Here is an 11,105-nt window from a genome sequence, read left to right as displayed (position 1 = left end):
GTTGTATATACAATGGAAAAGAAAAACATTTAATACATGACTTTCAATAATATAATAAATTTTTTTCCTTAGTATGATGACATGATATAATCGTATCATCCACCCAAGTTTTTCTCTATTTAGTGACTATTTACGTGAGGGGTTGCAAGTCTCTCTCTTTTCTTCATTTTGATTCTCGGTTTATTAGTATGCCTTAATCTATTGTAATCCTAATTTACTTTTCACCATTCTTGAGCACTAACTAAACAAACCCAACTCTCCATTGGCAACTCAAATTGTGCCTTAAATTAAACATTAAGGCCTCATTTGATGTATAGGATTAGATTGAATAGAATAATGGTTAAATTCATATGTATTCAAAGAAGAAATTTTTAACTTGAAAAAAAGAAGATTGACTATTAATTCATAAAGACTTATCCCTTTCAACTCTCCCTCTCCAAAAAAATGGTGGGATTAATGATAAGTTTTCTTTTGTAAATAATTTATTGTTTTCTATCTTATTTCTTCAAATTATAATATATATATATTTTTAAATACACATAAATTTATCTATTTATCATTATCATGCAAAACGTAGAGAGACACTGCCGTGACTCCATGAGGCATGCCCCGCCCATGGAAGTGTTAAGTCTTAAACGTGGCCTGAGTATTTTTAATGCATTAATGCGCTTGCCAGTGAACAGCCTGATATTGCTGCTGATTAGACCTACTAAACTGTAGTTGTTATATATGGACTATGGAGGATCATCATGAGTCCATGGCATTGTCAGTGTCCACAAACTGACAAAAGAGAAACGCAAACCACTGGTTCGATCGAACAAATTGTGATCAGCATTTAATTTTCCCAATGAAAGTCAGGACCCCCAACATTTATGCTCTAATTGCAAAAACCAGGGCATGACATTTCTTATTTCTTTTGTGAGTAATGTTAGGTGAATTATGTCTTGGTATTATCTAGTGTATCATCTCTAATAGAGGTAAGACCCACCAATACAAATGAGGTCCATATTTATATTAGAAAAATGATACATTAAATAGTATCAAAATATAATACCCTCAATATTTTCCTTCTTTTATATATGTAATTAAGATTACACAACAAAAGGTGTCAAATTATCATTCATGATATTAATTTGAACATGTTATCTATATTAGTAACTTAGTAATTAACTTAGTACCAACTTACTAAGCAAATGACAAGTACTTTGAAGCCAAGATATAGTTGACTATTAAATAATCACACATTATTGTAATTTTGTCACGAATTGAATCAAAATATTAACAAACAACAAATGAAGCAAGATTGTGACTATTGTGCAAACACAATTGTATTATTCTCATGTAGTAACAATTTAGTATATAAAAAAATATGGTCAAATTTCATTTTTGGTTTTTGTAGTTTAAGTCAAGTTTCACTTTAGTTCGTGCAATTTCAATTGTTCTGATTTTAGTCACGTAATTTATAAATTGTTGCAATTTGAATATATATTAGTATTTAATTTTATTCATTAAATCGTCAAATGTGTTGCATTTTTTGTCATGTACAAGCCATGTGATTTTTGTTATATACTTTACATACTTTCAGCGATTCAATTGCGAATTTTATGAATTAATGGACAAAAATGCTAACGTACCCTTGAATTGCAATAATTTAAAAATTACAAGACAAAAACTAGAACAATTGAAACTACAGATTCTAAAGTGGAACATTACCCAACTATAGGGATCAAAATGAAATTCAGCCAAAAAAATATTGGACCAGCATTCAAACACCTAAGTTAACATTCAGAGTGCGTTCTAACGCTGGAGGAGGTTTTAACCCCAAAGGGCTAAACTAATTTCTTCCATCCAGTTTAGCACTTTAAACTAAAAAAAAAAAAAAAAAAACCTTTTTTACTAATGCTATATAAAAATAGTTATATTTTAGCAGTACACTGATTCACCCATAAAACTAGTAGTCAAAAGCTAATTAGCAGCTTCTTACAAGCAGGGACGGACGCACGGCCAAGCTTGGGGGGTCGGGCGACCCCCCGAACGGCGGAGCACGAAGGCTTGGACCTCTGGACGGCGACACCAGCGACCCCCCGACGTGAAGAAGGCGACCCCCCGACGTGAAGAAGGCGACCCCCCGACCCCGACGACGGCCCGACGTGATCACGTGAAGAAGGCGACCTCCAGGGCTCCGCTGCTCCAGCCTCCAGCCTTCCAGGTGATGAAACGCCATGAAAGCTCCGCTGCTCCACTGAGAAATTGAAAATTGAAAAACAGAGAGAGAGGAGAAGAGGAGCTGCGTGGGGGCGTGGGCTGCGTGGCCAAAAAAAAAAAAAAAGACTGAATAAGGGGCTGGGCTACTGGGCTAGTGGGCTGGGCTAGTGGGCTGTGTAATTTTTTTTTAACTTCCTACTCAAAACGACGTCGTTTTGAGCTAGGAATTAAAACAAAACAGAATGGCTTTTGCTCCCAGCCACTTCCGCTCTTCGTCAATATCAAATAATCAATCCTATTCATTAACAGCAAACCCAGTCGCCACACAGCCACACACAGAGGTCAGAGCCGAAGTGCCCAACCCAGCCAGCCGTGACGCCGTCGCCCCTGCTGCAGTGCCCGGTCCCTAAAAATTTTGCCGCCGCTTCGCGGCGCCAGGCTCTACCTGGGTTTGACCCCCCAGGTTGGGGATCCTGCATCCGTCCCTGCTTACAAGGCCCCCCCAACCGAAAGGTCTCTCTTTAGTGCATGAAAACATTGTGACTTCTGAAAATAGTCATATCTCAAATAAAATTAGAATTTAAGAAGCATAGGGCAGGTCACTTATAGAGTCCCACAAGATATTCTCTTTCATTCAAATCGAAATTGTAAGAGCAATGAGGTTGACTAGCATGGCCATCATATAACCAAATATCCAACTTTCACTACTATAAATTGAACTTTTTTCCGAAAGTCCTGCAGGCTCTTTTCAAAGAATAGCAACTAAAATCATGCATAGCTGCCCAATTCGTACAAAAGTTATGATAATATATCAAAATATATATATGTTTCCAACTGTTGATTGAGGAGTTTAGGGAGTAAAAATAGGCTTTTTCACTTTCCAAATTGGTCAATAAGAAAATAATTCAAAACCCAACAAAGAACAAAGACCTTTTTGATATGGATATGGATTTCAAAGTGTCGTAGGAAAACAAGATACCACATAATATTGTAGTATGTGCGTTGGGATCCACTTGTGATTCATATGTTGTGTCTCCACTTTGTCTCCCGCTTTTTACTCGAGACATCTTCTCTTGTACTTGAAAATCAAAGCATACCTACGGGTAGGCATGCACTTCAGCATTGACTTAATTCCTTGCCGGCAAATCCACTTGTTAATGCCATGTGTCAAGGTTATATTTATACATATTAATTCCTATACACATGCAAACTTTTAATTTACAATTATCTTCTCTAGAGGAGTACTATATATATATATCTTTGTACTAATATAAGTTCAGACATTTGGAATTTCTAAATTTCAGATTCAGTGTTGAAAATTTATTTGACATCGTAAGAATTAGAGTAGACAATTCATATTGGGTGACGTAAGGGTACGTGTTGTCGTTGAGCCTCATACGTGTATAATGTGTTTTGATAACATGAAAGAAATTGGAGCATTCAATTCAAAACCAAATAACTATGAACGGAGAGGCATGACTCTTCAAAAACCACTAATGAAGGCTATATTTCTTAAATGTGGGATCTTCCCTTAGCAGAAATCACAAAACTGCCAAAAACAACATTATTTCAATCGACATCTAGTTTTTCTACTTTTGTATTTTAAAATGTAAAATCACCATTTAATGGGAACATGCCCTACTCCGCAAGTGGAGTTTGATTACAACAGTGCAATTTATAGTGCGATTAGAAAGTTACCATTCTCTCTAGCTAGCTTACGTATTTGTTCCTAAGTATGTGGTGGCCGGGTCTTGTCAAACTTCATAAGGGTGCATGATTTAGTGTGGCAGTTAAAGCCTTGGCTGTGCAGACTAATGCAAAATACAAGGTTGATCACTTGATCCAGATAAGTATAAGAGAGTTAAGGAATTCAAAGAAGGGGATTCAGTGGTCGTCATTCTGAGGAGATGAGAATGGTTTCCTGTTGATGCCTACAAAAAACTAAAGCTTAAGAAATATGGTCACTACAAAGTGCTTGAAAAGTCAATAAACATTTGGTCTCCTGGTGGCTGGTGTCCAATCTTCCCTTTGTAGGAGGAGTTCCTAAGTTCAAGTTGTTAGGAATTAAGGGAAAAATTCCCTAGCCCAAAATTGCAAACCTTAATGAGAAAATAGATGCGGAAAAATACCGACACATAAAGACGATCCACTAAAAGATGAAAGAAGAAGAGTACAAATTGAAGAACTGATAAGTTCTTCTAATCCCTCTTAGGTAATCTCTCACTCCTCTCAACCATTCTCAATAGAGAACCCAATTACACTTAAAAAGCTCACAAACACTAAGACTAAACTCAACAGAGAACCCAATTACACTCTTTCTAAATAATCACACACTAAGACTAAACTCTAAAGGCCTATATTAATTTATAGTAGGAATAGTTGTGCTCTTCAAGTTCCTATAGGATTAGTATTTCTCTAAGGAAATTACTTCCAAAAAAAGTAAAGTCCACTCCAATAAAAATTGGAAAATCAAAATTAATAAGGAAACCAAATCCTAATTGGAAACCAAAACCAATTTTAACAAGGAAACCAACTTCAACAACAATGCCTAAGTTATTGATCTTCCAGATACCATGGGGAATTTCCAGGTCATTTAATGGAGCTGACCTACCTATATGAGTTTCATGCTGATGATGATTGTTATATCGAGAAGATAACGTACTCGAGGTTGAGTTCTTTACAAATGAAATGGACTGATGATGTAGAGCAACTTGCAAAGCAGTTTATGCAGCGCCTTGACATACGTTAACAAAAAAAATTAGCTTTTAATTAGCAAATTTGCATCTTGGCATTGTGGTGTCCGATTTGGGCCACATATTATGTCGATTCAAATGGAATGACGAAATGAGTTAAACTTAAGGTTCTTTTTTCATACGGGTGATTTAGCTTAATTAATAAGATCACTTATTAGACCAAAACAACATTTTGAGCTTTTATGAATTTTTGAAAATTTCCCAATTTTTCGTGTTTAGTCTTTTTTTATTTTTTTTGAGAAGAGTGTTTAGTCTTCTATGTTAACTAGATTTGTGTGATGATTAGATTTCTAGTCTTATAGAAACTTATCTCTAATCTTGGCCAGAAACCACCATTTGGGATTACAACAGGCTTCACCAAATTTTGAGTTACTTAAATGACCATTTTTTAATACAGTTTATTAATTAGCCAAAATAACTATATATTTTAAAGATAAAACTGTAAAATAAAATAAAAGAGCGACAGTTACCAAAACACAAACCCCCTATCTTCTCTAATCTCTCTCTTTCCCTCTCTATTTTAAGAAAGCAAATCATGTTATATAACACAATTACCCAAAAAAAAAAAGCTTAACAACATCTATACTACGACAAATAAGTTAGGGATTGTGTAGCTAGTTTAGAAAAATATGGTAAAATAAACAATTTTATTTAAGAAGAGTAAAACAATAAAATAATATTTTAAATTAAAATTCAACAAATGAGTTGCAATCTTTGCAGTAAAAAACCAAAATAATATAACCAAAACTAACATGAAAAAGACAAAAACATAATATCTTCTTCTACCTCTTCTTTTATAGGGCGATCTTACAGTGCGTGGGGTTGGGAAACTTACAAAGGGTGGGAAGCAATTAAGAAGAAAGAAGAAGATGGGGGAGTCGACCGTTTGACCAATGATGGGGTTTGATCGGTGGCCTGGTGATCTGCATTTTTTATTATGTTTTTCCTTTTTCATTTGAGTTTGGTTTTTTATTACTATTTTGAAAGCTAAAGTTTTTTGTTTTGTTTATAAAGTTTATACTTTAACTACCATAATAGTTAGGGTAGAGATAATGACAGCACACTATAATAGACGGCATTAGAAACAAAATATAAAAAAATAAACCTAGTGGGCTATATATAAAGTGGACCAACTTGTCAATCCAATCAAACTGTAAAAAAAACTTCCATGTAACGAGTGTATATAATATTGTGTCTATTTCTCTTATCATGTGTTAAATTACATGGTAAGAAAGATAGATATAGAGAATGTATACAACTGTGATAGGTAAGTTTTTTCCTGAAACTGTAAAGTATAGTTTTTAAATATTAATTGAAATTAACAATTGATCAATATAGTTTAAAGACATTAATTGTAACAAAATAAATTTAAAAGAAAAAAACTCAAGTTTAAAGACATTAGAAATAAGCTTTATTTTCATTCCGATTTCTAACATTAGTAAACATATTCGGAACCAAATCATTCACACCCTGATTCTTTTATTCTTATTCATTCTCGTTCCGATTTTTGCTCATTAATTTCAATTCCAGTTTAATAAGCATGCTCTTAAATATGAATAACTTTAACATACAAATTAGTTGTGCATGTGTATCTTTGAATTTTAGTTGGTATTAGTTTTTCTTGTTTTGAATTATGCTAAACTATAGCAATAATACTAAGTTACTAACTTTTATCTGTTTCTTATATCTTGTAGAGATTTCTTTCAATCTTACTTTATGCATAAATAAAATACTTTAATAGTTAACTTTAACTTTAGAAATCATATATTAGCAAACTTTGTCTTGTGTTTTCTTTGTTTCCTTATACATGTTCTAATTTTTTTTTTCCATGTCTATGAATAACGGTCCATTTTAAAATCTCATCTTGTGTCCCAAATTGATCTCAGGGACGAGCCCGGCCTGCTCTTTGACACTTTTTGACACATTCACTACTAATGGTGTCAATTTATCCAACCATTTGCATGTATTTTTTCTTTTTTTGGCCAGGCAACCATTTGCATGTATGAAACGCTCTTTCTCTCGACAAGGTAGTTTGGAAGAGACATTTACCAACCATGATAAAATTTGACATATTCGATCTCATTGGTTTCAACTTACAATGCACAATCTACTTTCCATGACACACGAGAAGGTGGGATTAACCAAGGAAACCAAAAGGTCTAACATCCATCATTTTGTTTTTTAACATGTACCCACAACATTTTACTTGATTTGCTTTCCTGAACAAGAAAAATTTACCTATAACAGGGAAAGGGGCTAACTTGATATCCCAAGAGATATATTATGTCTTGAAATTAGAGAAATTGTTATGTGATGAAGTATAAAAATATATATGTTATCATGTTATTAGATTGAGATACCAAATCAGCTATATCTCTGTTTCAAAAAAAAAAAAAAATTCTTCCAGAACTATGCAATATAGACCATAACATTGCCTAATTTTTTGTCTTTCCTTTTGTCCATCTAGATATTAGTTTAGTGGTATATGAATCCATCCCCAGATAACAAATAAGGGTTTGTTTGGTAATGTTTTACAGAATAATTTTTTGAAAACTGTATCTAAAAATAAAAACGAGTAATTGGATTCTGCATTCTCAAGATTTGAGAAGGTGTCTGGTGAAATGATTTCAAAACAGTGTTATAAAAACAAAAACAACGAAAACGCGTCTGGTACTAACATTTGTATAATGAATTTAAAAAAAAAAAAACCGACCTAACAATAATATTTAAAAAATTATTTATGTAAATGGATATTATATTCACAAGTGTAATAGTTATTTTATTATATATTAACTAAATTATTAATTCCTTTTATAAAATGTTTTATATTTGCAAGGGGATCCTCTACTTGTATTGTGGAAGTTTCTGAACCTTTCCAACATGTTCTCATATGGAGGTGAAAAGCCTTTCTAATACAAAGCCATTCGTTATCCCCCACCTGCAACCCATCTCTTCCCCACAGGATTTTCTCACCTTCTCACCATGCCGAAAGGCTTTACTGTCTTCCAAAACCAAGCTGAAACAAACCTACTTACAGTTTCAGCTTATTTAACCCCATAAATCAAATTAAACCCATTCAAAAAATTAAGAAAGACCCAGAATAGTCAAATTCGACCAACTCATCGATTGTGATAATTTTCCCCATTCATCAAGAGGAGAAATGGGTAAGATCCAAGAAAAATTGAACATTATATTTCTCTTGGCCTTCATCTTCAAATCCCTCTGTAAAATGGTCATTAAATCCAAAAATTGGCATAGGTGCTGAATTCCTGAAATTGCATAACCCAGAATGAGGAAGAAGACAAAGGAAAGTAGTTAATTTTTAGTAATGATGAAGAAGTGATAAGGGTTCTCAACCAAAAAAAGAAAAAGAAAATAAGTTATAAGGGTTGCAGGAAAACAACTAGTAGAGGACCGTGTTTTTCCATTTGAATAATTGTATCATGTGATCTCTAAATCCTCTGAAAACATCATTTACTCGTTTTGCAAATTTACACTATAAAGTAAAAAACAGTATCCCGCATTCTTCAAAGTCATTTTCTCAATACGGCTTACCAAACATATTTTCTTTGTAGTTTTGTTTTGTAAAACAGAAAACCGTTTTGTGAAATGGTACCAAACGCGGTCCGTCGTTTTTTGTTTTTTGTTTTTTTTTTTTTTAAACATATGTTTAATAACTTGCATATCCATATTATATATATATATATATATATATATATATATATATATATATATATATATATATACCTCTGAGGTTCAATATTTTAATGTTGGCATATTTTGTGAACATAAACACAATATAGTCCATATTGGGTCTAAATTGTTGAGTGAAGTCTTTGCTAAAAAAATATACGATCGATGACTCAACTAACAAAGCAGTTGTCGACATAAAGCATTTATATATATCTCAAACTATTTTGATTGTCTTCTGCACTAATCTTACACTCAAAACAAGATTTCAGTAGCAGAGACTTTGCTGAAGTCTCGAATAGTGAAAGGACCTAGAGTCACACGAGGATCATAAGAGCATTACATGAGGCTCACGAGAGCATCACACGAAGATTGTTAAAGCCTAGCTTGTAGGCCTAATTCATCCTTAAAATTGGTTTGTAAAGGGAGGATTACCCTAGGTTTATACATTATACAAATCAACTGTATCCTAGATGTGGAATATTTAATGTTGGAAAATTTAATATTTAAATTATTAATTTTCTTATTTGGATAAATAAAAATACAAAGAAAATTTGGGAGTTGTTTGCCATATACCAATTATATATCTTTTGAATAAATACAAGTGACATCTACTAGGAAAAGGTTCCTATGGGCTGCAGTAATAATGAATGAGTGTGTCTTAAAACAAAAAGGTATACTATCACTTTTTCTTAACAGGCACAACCCTTCCAAAAGGCACTTCATCTTCTATAAATTAATACTCAACCCATTTGTCATTTCAAAGAAGAGACATTTGAGACAGGAGATAAAAGAGTTAAAAGTGATTTGTGTTTTATTCAAAGTTACTTATTGACAGAGATCAACATATATAATGTGTTAATTTGTTGTTTCTTATGGATTAGAGTACTACTTTCGCAAGAAGAAAGATCGTTGTATCATGGGAGACGATTGCTAATTCAAACCTTGAGGCACCAGTGAGGTGCAATCTCGTCTTAAGGACATAGTATCAAATACTAGCTGGCCAGTTTGCTAAAGCTTGAAGATAATTTATTAAGGTACAAAGAATGAGTATTGTAGCAAATGGAGCATTGTTTTGCTTTGGGTTGTAAGTCTCAATATTCTTGCACATTGTTTACTATTCAGCTTTAGGAGATGGCCGGAGGGTCGAGTTCAATGTTCTTTGAAGCTTTAGGAGATGGAAGGATGGAGAGAGAGTGAAGGTTGCACCACTACAACATAAAACGTCATTCATAGCACTCAAAAAACGCTATAAAAGCCATATAATAGCATTATCAAAAACGCTATGACAGCCGACGTTATAATAGATCAAACTTTTCTATAGCATTTTTGGAATGCTATCAAAGAACACATCTATTATAGCATTTTCAAACGCTATAATAGATCTACTACTATAGCGTTTCTAAAACGCTGTAACATACAAGAAACGCTATTATTGGGATGCTACAATATTTTATAATAGTGTTTTTGCGTTTTTATAATATTGTGTATAATAGCATTTTTGAATGCTATTATATGTATCTTTTATAGCTTTTCTTAAATGCTATTATAATCATTACTATAGCATTTTAAAACACTATCATTCTTTTTTTCCAAGCATTTAGTGAACGCTATAGTAGTTATTGTTGATATTTTTTTGTGTCTCCCAAATTATTTTTCTTTGCATTTTAATGTAAACTTGATATAAATAATATATGCAATGACAAAATAATTAAATTAAAAAATTTCATTATATGACCCAAAATAACTACATGGTCAAATATACAAAAGTACCAAAATATAAGCTTATATTGTTGAGCTAATAAAAAATTATACATTTTACAATAAAAAGGAATTAACATAACATTCTCTCAAAATAACTTGATAACATGTTCATCAAATGCCTAACTCGTACATGCTTCAACTAAAAACATCCCCACTAGATCAAACCTGTACATGTCCCAAATTCCTGAAAAAAGCTGCCACAATCAAACTTGAATGTCAAAACAATGAAAAAAAAAAACACAAAATCTCAAGTCCCTCGCAATAGAAAGTAGACTCTAAATGTTAGTCTTAAATAATTGGCAAAGATTATCTTCTATATATATATACAATTAAAGCTACAAATAGCAGCCACTTTTCATTAGAAGAATCAGGACTTGTACATAAATCTTCCAACTTCATATTTCACTCAATCATTCACTTTCATTATTTCATTAGCAAGTACAACTACTAACAACAATCACACTATGAATATCTTAATTTTACAAAGGAAAAAAATGAATTTGATCAATAAGCTAATTTAGGTAGTAGTTTTGACACTCACGGTTAGTGTTTTACACTTAGAACACATCCTTCTTCTTGCCAAATTCAATATTAGATTTCCACATATTGCAAAAAAGAAATTAACAACCTCAAAAAGTAAAGAAGAAGAAAAAGAAATGGATAACATCAACTTTCAGTTTGATAATACGTGAC

The sequence above is a fragment of the Dryas octopetala genome, chromosome 7 (genome assembly GCF_963921425.1).
Source record: "Dryas octopetala chromosome 7, drDryOcto1.1, whole genome shotgun sequence".
Taxonomy (NCBI): Eukaryota; Viridiplantae; Streptophyta; class Magnoliopsida; order Rosales; family Rosaceae; genus Dryas; species Dryas octopetala.
This window is presented reverse-complemented; position numbering follows the sequence as displayed.